Raw genomic sequence first — 15,879 nt, 5'->3', positions numbered from 1 at the left:
TTCGATTGGAGGTCAAATGGCAAAGTTAGATGCAAATAATTGCGTTATTAGAATCGCTAATTGGCAGGGAGGGAACTGAGCCGGCGCGGCGCGGGCTACGCTGTGTTCCCATTATATCAGAATGCTTCACTCACGGACAATTATTATTGTATGTAGCGGCATCAAGAGTGGGGAGAAGTAAAAATCCATATTTTGTCACCAAATGGAAAAGCCACAAATATTGTATATCGAAAAGCCCTGGAATGATGGATTGGATATTCATATTATGGATGGATATTTATATTATATTGTGTATATAGAAAAACCTTAAAATAATAAATTGAATATGTACTACATCCTGTTTACTACTACAAGATATTTAAATGCAATAAATGTACAACCTATATTATGTTAAAAATAAAAATCTCTAATATTTGCACTCTGCGTATTAAATTTAGAATTTTTATATTCAAATATTAAACCATTCTACTCCCGGGCTGCACCGGGTGCTACTGCTAGTAATATATAAACACAATACAATCATCATAAAATGTGAAAAAAATACTATAAAATAAATTGAACACAAAAATTTTTGGTGAAAACAAATCTAGCAAGTACCTACACAACAAAAAAATCATTTACTGTGGTGACCGAGTGCCCGAACGTAGGTATTGAACATGGCAATTGAAGAACTCTTTGAAAGAGAATGAATTGAAAAGTTGGCTTTATAAAAATGTGAATGGGGTCACAATTTACTCATCTATCTTGTGGGGTCACGAAACTGGATCATGCTCAATAGTTCGGGGCGGTCGAAGATTGAGTTTACAGTTTAAAACATAAACAAAAGGTGAGTTGTTTGTATTTTACATCAATGGTTGTTTATTACCTTGATTTTAGCGTGCATATCCCAGTCGAGACAACTTTCTATATGCGACTGGGGAAAACATTGTTCAGGACATAAATAAATATTTTTGAACAGCGTCTATCCTAGCACTTAGCACCTTGTTTTCAAAATACTTTCACGAAGATAATATCGTCTCTGTTCTGGCAGAAGACACTAATTCGAAAAAATGACATATTGAGTTAGTTATACAAAAATGTTCCTTATTTCAAACTTTACCATCTGGAAACCTTCTTAATAAATAAACAGTCTTATTTTAAAGTCATCCTTTTTACGATTACTTAATAAACTCACATGATAGACCATTTCAAACATTTTAACAACTTCAAAGTGAAATTACTCAAAACTAGTATTATCCAGTTAGTGTGTTCTTCCAGAACAGAGACAATATGGAGAAGTTCACAAGACATTCATGGCCGAATCTATATAACGTATTACCTTGGTGGATGAAGAGAGTCTAACAGAATTTTCTATATATGAAAAGTGAAACTAGTCGATTTGGAATAGGTTGTATTTTGGATACGAGTAAGCATTAATGATCGGTGATCCAGGTTATATTTGTAATTACTCACCCCTCTGAAGACTAGCTAAAAATATTTATATATTTATCAGCTAAAAGTGTACTAGAAGAAGCGATCAAGATTATTTATGATTAAAATGTCCATCATTATGATTATAATTCAAAGTTATATGTAAAGATAAAAGTAATCACCAGTATTTCCAAGTGTTGTTGACAAAAACATGCCGGACGGGGTACGAAAACAAGCTATTTGGCAGAAAAAACGCTAGATTTTGTGAAAATAAATTTACATATTCTATCAAGAACGAAGTTAATGCTTGTTCTTTCGCGTATCAAAAAAAGTGCAAGAACTGATTACGTGTAAAAATCACACATTTTAACAGAAATATATTTCAAAATTGACAACAAATGCCCATGTTATTTCGATAATCATCAAACTGATGTCACATACCTAAGCACACATGAAATTATATGATACCATTTCACTCTAAGGCTCTCCAATTGTTTCTAGTGTCAATATGTTCTTTTATTTCTCACGCTACAACTACATGCCAAAATACATACCGACCTACATGCATTAAGTAGGTATCTGATGGTCAGAAATTTCGATGACCCAGTATTGAACGGTAACAAGTCAAAAATTCGATATTTCGCCATATTGGTATCAAAATACTCGTAAAATGAGCTCTTGTCGGTTTTGTACAGAAACAATTCGAAAAAAATAATTTAGATACTTTGAGAGCCAAAAAACTCATGGATTTTTACAAACTTTTAAACAAAAGTTTTAAACAAACCAGTTTTGTACAGATCCATTTCGAATTGTTTCCATTTAAAACTGGCGATTGACCATACCTACGTTTCAATTTAGAATAGATAAATTCTTACATGTATCCTTTAAAAACTTGTCAAATCTTATGTATTGTAAAATATTCAAAATAGTAAAAAGTGATTATCTCAAAAGTCCGTTTTTTGAGTTGTTACTGTTTAATACTGTGTCATGTTACATTTCACGTGACATGTCTACTTTTCAAACGCAGATATTAAAATAAATAATGTTAATTAAATAACAAAATTTGGCACAACCTTGTTAAAAAGTGTGTGTCAACCCTTGTTTCCAAGACAATGACGGTTAAAAATAGGCCAATCGGGTTTCTTCCCGCCTTTTTGAAAGCGTCTTGTCAACAAATAAATTATTTCCGCCCGCAAGATCCTCACTCCGAGATTAGATTCAGTACCGATCGGACGTGCTTGTTTAAACAATTAGATACAGTTTCAACGCCATTTGTAGTTACTTCCTTTCGGACAGGGAGAAGGATTCGCAGTTCATAATTCCAGCCAAGATGAAGTTCCAGCCATCACAATTTAAACATAAAGTTAAGTAATAATTACCATCTTCCAACAAATGCTCTATGTCCATACCAAGTAAACGCTTCTCAAAGTTGTATTAAAAATCTGTATTTGTTTTAGTATGTTTTTAAATTTCAATGGTTTGTGTAATTAAATAACACTTTTCACGATTAGCTGTGTTCTTATTTTTATACTGTTATATTTAATTTGTAATTACACATCTTTCAAGGCGCCCACAAATTATAATTTAATATTTCAACGAGTTTACAAATGACATTTTATTAGAGGTAGATAAATGATTTATAAGGCATTCTTTACACAGGGTTAAGTTGGCAGAAAGCCGAATCTTATAAGCTGTGAGATTAAATATTTCATGTTTTATTGATTGAATTAGTTGGCACTCTTATGTTTAATAATTGTGCATTACAATTATTAAACTTCTTTTACTATTATCATTATAACGTTACTATAACTATTTTACTCTTTTCGCATTTTTCTATTATGACAATTGGCGCCCAACGTGGGGCGCCAATTGTCATAATAGAAAATGGGTAAAGTGTGTTAAATAGTAAATAGTAAAAGATGTTTAATAATTGTGCATTACAATTATTAAACTTCTTTTACTATTTACTATTTAACACACTTTACCCGTTTTCTATTATGACAACTGATTATACGGCGATTTGATGCGCATGAAAATAAATAAAGTAAATATCTAGCACATTGTCAGCACATTTAAAAGCTGCTCGAGGCATCAAAATTGCTACTAAAACGCCACAAGCCAGATGCATTTTTTGCAAGCAGATAGATGCCTATTGAAAAATGATAGATCTGGAAAGAAAAAATTGGCAACGCTGGTAATCACTACTAGGCCATGTGGTATCACAAGTTAATGTCATCGTTAAAATGCGACATATATTCGATTAATGTGAGTTAGGGTAAGTGCGGCATATAAATTAACTAGATGTACTTTAAGCTGATGTTGAACTTTAAACGATTGTAATATCTCTTCGACATTTTTATCGACTGTTCACCAATAATCTCTTTTTCAACTACCATATTCATTAGATGTAGATGTTGCATGATTAATTATAATAAAAACGGTTAAGGAAACAAGGCGAGTAGACGCTTTTACCCCCCCCGCATTTGGGGTAAGAGCATCTAGTTAAATTATTTCTCATAATTATTACCAGTCGAAAAATATATCAACCTCAGGATAATATAATATTTTAAGTGCAACATTTTGATTGTTTATGGTGGTAAATTTCCTTAGAGAACAGAAGATATTAAATAAAATCAAAAAAGTTGGGTAAGTGCGGCATATGTAGCACTAGTGATGTGACTGGTAAAATAAAATAGGTAACTCGTTGTTTTTTAAATATTTTATTTGCTGAATAATTTGAGATGTACAATGTAAAATTCAACATGTTCACAGTACATAATAAATGTTTTAAAAAATGTTTTTTTCGATTTTTATTGTACCCAATTACACATAGTTGCCACCATCAAAACGCATTTTAAATATAATTTCTCCCCTTCGTTCTGTAGTAGTTATCGATAGTACTGAAATTATATGCTCGTGGTCAATTTCGTATATATCCTCTACTTTAGGGTATGAAAAATTATTGGCCCTCCCATGCGATTTTCTTACAAATTTTACAGTTTTATTTTCGTCCAACTTAATATCCAATAAAATGTTTTTCACACTTTTTCGCAAGGCATTTCACAAGTACCCATTTCGCCCAACTTCTTTTTGGTTTAAGTATATCATTTCTTTTAGTTGACTCACTGGTGGAATTTAATGGGATATCAGCATTCCACATTTGATTAGTAATTACAACCCCTTCCTCAATTTTCAAATCGTCAAGCAAATTCTTCTAATAATCTTCTTCGAATATAAGACCTTTACCTATAAAAATTCTCAACATTTTCCTCTTCGGAAGAGGATTTCCATTCAGACTCACTCTCGTCTGATCCACTGGTTGTAACAGATAATTTTTCATTTTCTTGGTTTTTATAAAAAACTATTTTTTTGTTTGAATTTTTGTCTCTCTTCTTAAACTGTTTTTTTGGTTAACGGATGTTTTCAGACGGTTCAAAATATCGTCATAGGTAATTATTACTTCTGCTGCTTGATTTTTTAAATTTAACAGGATCCTCCCTTTTTATCCGCAACAAGTTTTTTTTATATCAGTAGTTCCTACTGGCGGTTTTATTATTTGACAATCCAAAATTTGTATTCGCTTAGTAGACTGGTGTCATTCATTCATTAGAAGTAGAAGGTGCTTCAATAAGTATGTTATTTTCCTCGCCAAATATTGAAGAATCTGTTGATTTTTGATGTGTTAATTCATCCGCAGGTTGTGTCATTGCAAATGATCAATGATCAATACAATGCTCATAATCAATTAGAGTTTCCGTAATATGTTTACTGTCAATTAGCCTTAGCCTATAACATTTCGATTAAATGACTGAATCCTCCCTTTTTATCATCTGTTTTTGATTATTTGGTAGTCAAGTTTTTCTAGGTTTCTGCGATTATTCTTGAAAATTCATTTTTAGGCAGTTTTGAGCCTATGTGTATGTAGTCTTTGCCATTTCACCAATGATTCATCCCAAGCATCTTTTAGGAGGCGATTTTAAAATTGTAACATTATTTTTTCTTGCTTATTAAGCTGACAGTCAAGTGTGACGTATGACCTCATAAATCAATAATACAGGCCGAGATGCTCGTATTTCTGAAAGAAAAGAAAAGTTTTTTCGCTCTACTGAAAAGTTAACATTTTAGATTTGGTGTGTTATTCCATGAAGTAATCGGTCATGTCGATGTGTAATATGCACTGCACGGTAGGTATTTAATCTGTGGCCTTATATTTTAAGTAATGTACTGTATGAATCTAGAGATTGTATTAAAAAATGTTTAGGTACCACAAATTACAAATTCAATACATTTTTTTATTTCAAAGAACATCACTAACCAAAAACTTGTCCATACAAAAAAATAGAGAATATGGGGTAAGAGCATCTGACGCTCTTACCCCATGATATATTTTTGGCGGGGTAAGTGCATCTAGTTCAATAAAACATAATCATTCGCATTAATCATAAATCTTACAGTCGGATCACAAATCACAATTTAAAACAAAGGTACTCACCAAATATCACCTTCTTAGCACGAAAGATTGTTGAGATACAGATCGATTGAAAAAATGTGTCCAACTTGATTTTTGACTTCAAACGAACGTCAAACTCTTAGTTGTCATACTGGACACACCAAACATTATTATGATGCCATTTTTGGGTGTTGGCATACATTTATGTATTTGTAATAGATTCCTATCGACGACAGTAATTACATTCATTGCAGTAAAAAGTTATTTAATCTAGATGCTCTTCCCCCATAGAAGCACTTACCCTAACTCACCTTATATTTAAATGCCCACGATGGCTGAGAGGTAACCGCATCAGCTTATTATATTATCAGGTTTGAATCCCGGGTCTGTCAAATTTACATACTTTTTAAAAAAAAAATTGTGATTGGAGTCAGATAATGAATAGGTTGAGTAAGTGGTCAACATCCATTTTTAGTAAAAACTAAAATCCATATTAATATCATAATCCATATTAATATCATAATCCATATTATGATCTTTTTATTATCTGACACATGCAGTACCTATAAAAAAATTGTGGCTATCCACAAATGCATTAGGTTGCGATTATCACCCAAGCAAAAATGTAAACGTTTTTAATGTGAGAGATAAGATATTATTTTCACTGTCACGTATGTTGCAATTTTCGGGTCGGTTTCGAGTTGTGGGGAAAAATAAAACTTTTTTTCGCTTCATAGCGCTCCAGTAAGCGGCCATTTTTCTGAGTATGTAATTTGACAAGATAATTAAAATAGGTAGTGATATTAAATAATACTAGCTGAGCCAGCTGGCTCTCGGAAGTCTGTCTCGCTAGGTCTTGCAGACAACTTGGCATCCTAATGACATGGTGTTGGATTTGAATACAATTATTGTGAAGAATGCATAGACGACGCCATAGTTTTCCCTTGTCACTGCCAATACAAATTTGAGGTCATCCGCGTTGTTTAGCCTGGAGTCTGGCCTTCAGAATGTTGCCTGATACCACCTCAGGCTGCTAGGTCTAGCAAAACAGCTGGCAATCACCGATTACTACCACTGACATTTTGATATAATATGTTTATAGGTAATATGAATGTTTCGTTAAATCACGCGCATTTAAATATGATAAATTATACATCTGAACCGCTCGAATACAAAGCAATATGTGATTATCATGAAAATAGCGATCCAATATAACGTGAATATTAATCTCCCGCGGGACCCATTTAGAATAGAAGAAATCATTTAGAATAGAAAGAAAAGAAAAAAAGAAAGGTACATAAGCAATGTAAAAAATAAATTTTAACATTATTTTGTTTCAATGTTGGTGCGGGACATTCATATCGAAAGAAATGTTGATAAATAATGAAGCAATGTATACATCTGAGAGGAATAAATCAATTCTGATTAGAATAGGAATTTATAAGACCCAAAGGTATGGAATCAGCTTAGAGGCCTTCATCCAGCAGTGGATTAATCCAGATGATGATGATGATAATGACGATATTATGAATGGGTAAATATAATATCAGCAATTTTGATAAATATAGCAATTCATATGACCGACAAAAATACAAATAACTTAGAGAGGCCTTCATCCACCAGTGGATTGATTCAGGCTCATGATGATAATGGCATTATAAATATATATAATATAAAATCACCGATTTTGATAAATACAGCCATTCAAATGACAGAAAGGAGTAGAATCAGGCTAAAGATGCCTTTATCCAGCAGTGGATGGGTTCAGGTCGATGATGATAAAGACGGTAGACATAGGTATAATATCACAAATTTGTTAAACCGATAATAGTAGAATCAGGTTGCGGAACCCTTCATCCAGCAGTGGATTGATACTGGTTGATGATGATGATGATGGCGATATGAATATGTGGATAAATATAATATCACCGATTTTGATAAATACAGCAATTCATATGACAGAAAGGAGTAGAATTAGGCTAGGGAGCCCTTTATCTAGCAGTGGATTGGTTCAGGTCGATGATGATAAAGACGATAGAAATAGGTATAATATCACAAATTCGTTAAACCGATAGTAGTAGAATAGAGGTTGCGGAACCCTTCATCCAGCAGTGGATTGATCCTGGTTGATGATGATGATGATGACGACGATATGAATATGTATATTGGTTCAAAAAAATTGTATTTATAGCCATACTAAAAAAAAAGAACACTATGTGTGTATACATTTTTATGATGACGTTACATTTATTTTGAGGTTATGGATACCTATTTAATTTTTGAGACGATGTTATGAATTAATTCGCATTTAATATCTCTCGGGAACATGATTAAATCAAATAAAGTATGTGTATCAGTCGATTCGATGTTTGTCAAAAATGAATTTTAATTTTAAATTATATTTATATCCAGGCTTTAAATAATTTTCATTGGTTCAAAAAAATATTATTTATAGCCATACTCTAAAAAACAAAAAAGAACACTATATTGTGTGTATACATTAAATGATGACGTTACATTTATTTTGAGGTTATGGGTACCTATTTAATTTTTGAGGCGATGTTATGAATTAATTCGCATTTAATATCTCTCGGGAACATGATTAAATTAAATAAAGTATGTGTACCAGTCGATCCAATTAGGAATAGTCTGTCAAAATGCATTTTAATATAAATATCGTACTCAAAAGTATATTAGTACTACATTGTTGCAAACGTGTAAACGTGCCAGCCGTAAAAAAAGTATTTAAAAAGAATCAAATTTGGAACACCAGTGGCGGACGTGCCTGTCAGATTTTTATTTACGAAGTGAATTGTACCAAGATTATGGTTTTTTCACCGGAAAAAAGTGCGCCAATGCCTACATTACGATATTTGAATAAAAATAATCGAATTCGTTCGTCAAATAAAGGATTAGAAGGTCTTAAGCGACGAAGACGTCATTCTGTGAGGCGTAAACAGTAAATATGGCGATTGTATACGGTGTGTAAGAAAATATCGGATATAAACGTCACGTACATGTAAAATCATGGACAATTTCTGAAATGTGTTCAATTCAATCGGTAGATGAATCGGTAGCGCACATTTCGAAGTGAAGATGTAAAAATAACAATAAAATGTCGCTTAAATGAGCTGTTAGTGCGTTTTCCAAAATCTCTTAGGATAATAATATATAGGAGATTAATACTTACGGAATGAAGCAATAAAATAAGTTTAAATCAGCGGAGCTCCAATAAGCGGCCTTTATTCTAAGATGTAATTTAACAAGATAATTAAAATAGTAATAGTAAATAACATAATATATAAATTAATACGGAATTGAGCAATAAGATAATTTTAAATCAGCGGCATTCCATTTCAACTTCCTACCAATAAGAAAAACAAATAATTTGGATAGTTCGATGAACCAAAAAAACACTTTTATTTATTTTGTGAACCTGATTCTAAATCACCACACCAGAGCTAGTCGAAGAATCTAGTTTTGTTTTTGTTTTGTTACGACTTCTTCTTTGCCCATATCCGCCCCTTAACTGGAGCATATGGACACCACGCGGCGCCTCCAAGAATCCCTGTCGCTCGCCAGTCTTCTTGCTTCTTTCCAGGCCAAACCAGCATCCCGTAGCTCCGCCGTATACACTCTGTAGATTGTATTTAGCGGCCTTCCAGGACGCCGGAATCCGGTCAGCTTGAAGAACAGGCAAGCCAGGTTAAAGTTCTCTTCTGGCATCCGCAGCACCCGGCCGAGCCAGGTCCAACGTCGCCTCTTCACTTTCAGCGTGATGATAGGCTGCTTGGTACGTTCTCTTATCTCCTGGTTGCTCCTAAAATCATACCACCGCACACCCAGTGTTCGTCGCAAACATCTGTTTTCGAAGCTCAGTATGCGGTTGCTCTGAGCCTTTGTAAGGTGCCATGATTCGCTACCGTAAAGCAGCACCATCAGAATGCAAGCGTCGAATAGGCGGCATTTGGTTTTGATCGAGTACAACCGTGAGTCCCAGACATTTCGCATTGAGTTGAATGTTGCTCCAGCCATTCCCATTCAAATAGCGAGCTCTTTCTGCAAAATGCCATCTCCCGTGATTTGTAGCCCTAGGTACTTGAAGCTGTCGACGCTCTCGATGTTTTGTCCATCGCTAATCAGAGGGAAATCTGGATCAGGACAGGTACTATTGCACAAGACGTTGGTTTTCTTCGCGTTGATTTTCAAACCATTTTTTTTCGCTTTTTCGCTTCAATTTGCCGGTTCATAAAATTGCGCTTGTCTAACCGCACGGATCGTTTGACTACCCTGTCTTGGGTCTGGTAGTCAGTCCGGCGGTCCTCGGTTCGGTCAGGGTCTGTCTCCTCGTCTCTCAGGGCTTTCAGCCTGGCTCGTTCACCAATTTCAACCCATGTTTCGTCAGACATCCACTTTGGCTGCTCACTCCTTCTGGTACCAAGGACGGTACGAGCCGACGACACAATCGCACTCTTTATGAGGCTCCAATCCGCCTCAACGAGGTCGGATTCAGATTTTTGCCGCTCGTAGATATTATGATCTACACTATCTCGTACAGCAGTTTTGAAGTCGATCCGAATTTTTCGGCGTCGGAGCTTCTCAACGTCAATTCGTTTCGCGCTTTAGAGGCCTCGCCTGGCGACTGAGTTTTACTCGGATGTTTCCAATAAGTAACTCATGATCGTTATGGATATCGGCGCCTCTGTAAGTACGCACGTCGAGAAGTTCCTTTCGGTGCTTTAAGCTGTACAAGAAGTGGTCAATCTGCGTCCTCGTGCGTCCATCAGGAGACGTCCACGTATATTTGTGAATGTCTTTGTGGGGAAAGACAGTGCCTCCGATTGCAAGCTCGTTCAGAGTGGCGAATTCTACGAGCCGCTCACCATTATCGTTGAGGTCACCGAGGCCGTGTCGTCTCATCACCGTGGGGCCAAGAACCGGGTCTGCTCATACTCTCGCATTATAACCCCCCATTACAATCACGCGGTCTCTTCGGGGGATGGCGGAGACTGCCGCGTGGAGAGAATCGTAAAAAGCATCCTTTGTCTGCGCGTTGGCATCCTCAGTGGGGGCCTAGCATTGAAAGATGGTCAAGGAGCAACCAGGCGTCTTGAAGGAGGCACGTATCAGTCTCTCCGAGATTGGTTCCCATTTCACGAGGCAACGGGCCGCTCTCTTTGACATCAATACTGCCACTCCCTGGCGATGGTATTGCTCCTGACCTGAGTAGACAATATAGTAACCCTCAATCAACTTTCTCCCGGCTCCTTTTCAGCGCACTTCGCTCAGCCCTAGGATGTCCACATCGTAGGTGTGCATGATGCGTGTGGCGTGCAGGTCCTTTCCGGGGGTACGCAGGGTGCGAACATTATATGTCCCAATGCGCATACTCGAGTTGTTAGAGAGGATTACTTTACCTGTTTCATTGTCTATTTCCATGCAAGGTCGTCGTTTTACAGAGCGGGTTGTCGTCCGAGGCTGCTGTGTAGGTGTTTTGTTAATCTGTTTCGTTTAAGGAGGCAAGGTGATTAGCCCAGCGCTCCCGAGGCCTGAGCCACGAGGGCCCTGAAGGTCGGCTCGACCAGGTTTTTCTGTCGGGGATTTCAAAGACAAAGAAGTATAACTTCTAACGCGCGTACATAAGTACACACCGATTTTTTTTATTTCCTTTTCAGTTGATCAAATCATATTTCGGTATGATCATAATATTGATAAAATATAAATAAAAAGGATTTGATGTTACACACATTTTTGTTGTTATAAAAATCTACTACTAGGTACTACTACTTAATTTCACCATGTTCGGTCTTCAGAGGGATGAGGGAGGAGATCATATTATCATCACAGGATCATAGTATCTCAGAGTATTATATTAACACATTATGGGTCTCCACAGAGTGGAGGTTATATTAACAGATTTTGTTTTTACGAGAAATGGATGTTAGCCATTTGCTCAACCTGATAAGTCCCCACTCTGACCCCAAACACAAATTGAAGAACAATTTGACGTGTATTTGCCAGACCCAGGATTCTAAGCTGGGACCCACGACATTATAAGCCGGCGCACCTCTCAGCCATCGTAGGCGTAACATAACATTACACTCACTTACATAATTCCTCCTCACTTCGTAGTATTTTTCCATTTCACGGGAGGAAAAACCACGGCCATGAGAACCGTATGGCTTTGCCATACGGGAGCGGATTGTCGCACTCTCGGGCAGTATCTAGATTACAACTGTTACAAGGACCAGCGCCGGCGCGAGGTTATTTGGCGCACTAGTCAACGTTTATTTGCGCGCCCAACAAATCTTAACATTGAACTATAACTTAAACATTTAACTATAATAATTTAATTATAACATTTAACAAATTGTCTCATTTTTTTCGAAATAATAAAAAGAACATTTAAGGATCATTAGACATTTATTAGTAATAGACACTTATTAATAAAATAATTTTAGTCTCTTCCAATAATTTTAATTAAACAAATTATTATAAAATACGCACGCACACACATAAGAGATTTCACTGATGACACAATTTTCTTTTTTATAGTTCCTGCTAAGATCTGGATCAGTTCATTTTGGGTATCTTTTCCAAAAAAATGGACCAGTATTTCTCGATTTTTGACTCTGCGCAAAAATGTCCATTCATTACAGGGTCGAAGAGACATTTTCAACAAACTTCAAGATATTACCATTGTTAGTAGTATGTATACAACTTTTCATTAATTTTTCTACGTCATGACAGATTTTGTATGCCAAGTACTCTGATCAAAGCAATTAAACGTTCCAATATTTGTCGTCAATATTGCTCTTCTTCTTTGATTTGTTGTTGGTTTAAATCATCAATTATTGTTGCGCCTTTCGTCAAACGAAAATTAAGTCCTTTCCAGGTTTGATAGTTTTAGTATATAGTTTCAAATGAAAAATATTTCTTAGACCAAAGAGAGAAGAGCTTCAATGTTTTTCCAGTCTTTTTAAGCCTGTTTGTAGACACGAAAAGTTTGTATCATTAAATAACTTGCAGCGAAAACAACAGACTGCATCTTTCATAATTGAATATATCAACCATGAACGGTATATTTCTTCACCATTAGGCAGTAACCGCTTGTAGTATATTGGAGAAAATTTTCTGTTTAGCACGTTCTTGGGAAATATGTGTGTGACAATTTGATTTGGTCTATTGTGTATTAAAATTAGTCGAAAATTATCACTACAGTGAGAGGGCCAATTTGCATGGTCATTGTAATTTTTTATCAGGCAGAGCTTCTTTTTCGGTTATTTCTTTTTCATTGTTATCATTTTCTCCAATTGGAACATCAAAATCATTTGTACCTTGGGTACAACGTGAAGTCATTGACATTTTGTACACATCTTGTTCTCCGGCTGTTTTTCTGTTACAAAAATATGTAAGAAGAGAATCCTTTTGTTCTTCTAGCAACTTAGTTCTCTCGGTCTTTCTTTTTCTGTTTTGTGCTCCAGATGATCGTTTTTTCATTTTATCAAAAATATTATTTACAAGATATGTAAAGTAAATAATAATAACCTGTGAAAAATTAGTTGAAAATGTTGATACGACAATCTGCAGTTCACAATATTACATGCACTAGCGGATAAAATATAAACACACATTTTCACGTTTTAAGTTTTCAAATCAAATTTGAAAAAACACCAACTACACTATTAATGTTATATGCTCGGGTTAATTCGACGCTAGTAATGCATTTACACTATTTCTTTAAAGTAGGTTTTAAAATTTGGGAGACCGAATTTCCACAAGACTTTGAATTTAATTGCGACTTTAAACCAATTGCTACAACAGCTGTAGAGAGACTGACTTATTTAAATGATAGGTGTTCCTTTTCACTTACAGGCAGATCAGTTTGAAATAAATATAGAAGTTTATGGATTTAGGATTCCATTTCTTGGAAAGTTGCAGAAAGTTCTAACACGTGCAACTGTGGGGGGTTTTTTTTATACCAAGTCAAAATAATAACATAGTATATCGATGGTATGTGTATTGATTTAAGCATGCTAAATTGCTGAGATAAAAACGTATACATTCTTTTTTTATCTTGGATTAGCTTAGACCGCCTACCTGGAAATGTCGTAGGTAGTATTAACAAAAACGGTCGATAGAAAATAAAAATTTTGATTAGTGAAAATCATAATTAATAAAAACATCAAAATAAAATAAAACGTATTATTTGAAAATATTAAAATATGGAAATTAATTTCAGTTCTTTATTTATGCGCCCCCTTATGTTTTGCGCCCTAGGCGGTTGCCTACTACAAGCCTACAAGGACTGATGTGTCCGTTTAAGAACACGAGTGTTTGCAATGCAGCTTACTGTAGAACAGGACGGAGACATGGATTTTCAAATTGTAAACGTCGGCACCCACTGTATTCAGGCCGCGCCACGAAACTGAGAATTTTTGTGGTGCTAGGAGCGTAGTTATGCAGAAAGCAGACAGTCCACACAAACTGAGATATAGGCACTTTTATGTTACCTACATGTGATTATTTAATTATACACAATTAAAATATACTATTTTTTTGTTTTTGAATGATACATAATATAATATATACCTATGATTCTACGGGTCTAGGACTATTTGGCAGCGCGAACTGGCCTCCGGCGATTGGCCTCCGGTAATTGGCCGCCGGTACAATCGGACGCCGGCCCAATTGGACGCCGACCCGATTGGCCACCGGGAGGATTGGACGCCGCACAGTTGAATTAAATGCCCAAAGGAATAGACGTACGTTACGAATTGTTGGAGTAAATAAGCAAGTCAGTTTAATATGCTTCTATCTTCTCAGTAGTTGTACCTTATACATTTCGCGCTTGACACATTTTTAATAAGGACTGAGAATAATTATTATGCCTTATGATGTTTATTAAAAGAAAATAATTCTTTCCTCATTCGAACTTAAAACTGGGCATAATCAATTAATTTATTGTGTATACATGGGTACTTATTTATATTTACAACAAATATTAAAAATAATGTTAGATGTTAGAATGAAAATAACATTATATTTCAGCGTTTTATCGACTTAATATTATAATACACCCACGGTGGCCGCGCTACTTAAGCGTTGGACTATCACGCCGTGGGTCTCAGGTTCGAATCATGGGTCTGGCAAGTACACATATTGTTTTTCAATTTGTATGTGTCAATTGTACGTAGCATGTTCATGTGTCGGCAAACCATCTGCTTTGTTCGTTTTCGCACCTGACCACAAAATGAAAAATGTCGTATATCACAAGGTGCTTCAATGAAGGGAATCGACCCGAGTGCAACAATGCCACGCGAATCATTTCGATTCGCTTCAATAAAGCAAATGCCTTGCTGCCACGTGAATTACATTCTTTTTTTTTCTTTTGACCATGTCCGATCCTAATAGGATCATATGGGCCTCCACAGAGTGGAAGTTTGTATTAACAGATTTTATTTTTACGCGAAATGGATGTCAGCCACTTGCTCAACATATTAGGAACATACTCTGACTCATGCACAAATTGAAAAACAATATGTGAACTTGCCAGACCCAGGATTCGAGCCTGGGATCTTCGACACTATAGACCGGCGCTTAATCCACGCGGCCATCGTGGGTGTACAGTGTGCACAGTTCAATGTAATTACAATACTTTTCAATTTGATTTGATTTTTGCACATTTATTGAACTTATTCATTTTAACTTAATAAAAAACTGAATTTAATTCAGCTAATAAGTTAACACAAGATTATTGATTCTGAGGCGATACGAAGTTCGCCGGGTCAGCTAGTTTATAATATATATAATTGACTGAAAAAATGATAAATACGTTATTTATTATGAATGAAATATGCAATCGAAAATCTTCAATTAATGCGAATAAGTTTACTATATTGCATTCGAAATTAGGCAATTACTATAACTATCTTCGGAACTCACCATTCAGTGTCACGGTCTGACTATAGACGACCTTAGTAGAAAATCTTAGGCCTTGTATTAGTACTTGTATTAAT

This window comes from Rhyacophila brunnea, unplaced genomic scaffold (assembly GCF_057557595.1).
Source record: "Rhyacophila brunnea isolate RB1 unplaced genomic scaffold, BYU_Rbru_1.0 scaffold_1, whole genome shotgun sequence".
Taxonomy (NCBI): Eukaryota; Metazoa; Arthropoda; class Insecta; order Trichoptera; family Rhyacophilidae; genus Rhyacophila; species Rhyacophila brunnea.
Note: the sequence above shows the minus strand (reverse complement) of the source record.